Here is a 680-nt window from a genome sequence, read left to right on the forward strand (position 1 = left end):
GTGCTCACTTTGGCAGCACCAGTACTAAAATTGGAACGATTCAGAGATTAGCATGGCCCCTGTGCAAGGATGACAGGCACATTTGTGAGATGTGCCATATTTTTTGAAATAAGCCAATCCCAAAAACCCAAAGGCCGAATGTTCTCTCTGATATGTGGATGATAATTCACCAAAGGGACAGTGGGGCGGGGTTAGGGGAGAAGAGAAGTACTTTGGATAAGACAAAAAGGAATGAAGGGAGGGGAGGGGGAATGGGAATAGGAAAGACAGTAGAATAAAAGGGACATTACTCTCCTATGTGCACATGTAATTACATGACCAATGTAACTCTACATCATGTACAATCAGAAGAATGAGAGGTAATACTCCATACACGTATCATATGTCAAAATACATTCTACTGTCATGTGTAACTAATTAGAACAAATTTAAAAAAGATAAAATTTAAAAACCATATAAAGCACATTGCAGAGTATGTGGCACATGGGAAACAGTGATGAATATTAGCAATTTAGTACTACATTGTGCTATTTATTTCACTTTAAAAAATAGTTATTTTTATTTGGCATAAAAGAAAAAAGTCCAAGTCACTGTTCTAAGGTAACTTTTTTTTATTGTCTTTTTGTTTGTTTCATGGTACTGGGGATTGAACCCAGGGGTGCTCTTCCACTAAGCTACAT

The 680-nt window shown here is 37.1% G+C and overlaps 1 non-coding gene across 1 annotated transcript; it reads left to right on the forward strand.

Annotated features, from left to right (window-relative positions):
* On the forward strand, positions 1-104 carry LOC124969637 (U6 spliceosomal RNA). Its single transcript, XR_007106010.1, has one exon. It is a non-coding gene; the product is annotated as a U6 spliceosomal RNA (small nuclear RNA).
* The last annotated feature ends 576 nt before the right edge of the window (positions 105-680 follow it).

This window comes from Sciurus carolinensis, chromosome 17 (genome assembly GCF_902686445.1).
Source record: "Sciurus carolinensis chromosome 17, mSciCar1.2, whole genome shotgun sequence".
Taxonomy (NCBI): Eukaryota; Metazoa; Chordata; class Mammalia; order Rodentia; family Sciuridae; genus Sciurus; species Sciurus carolinensis.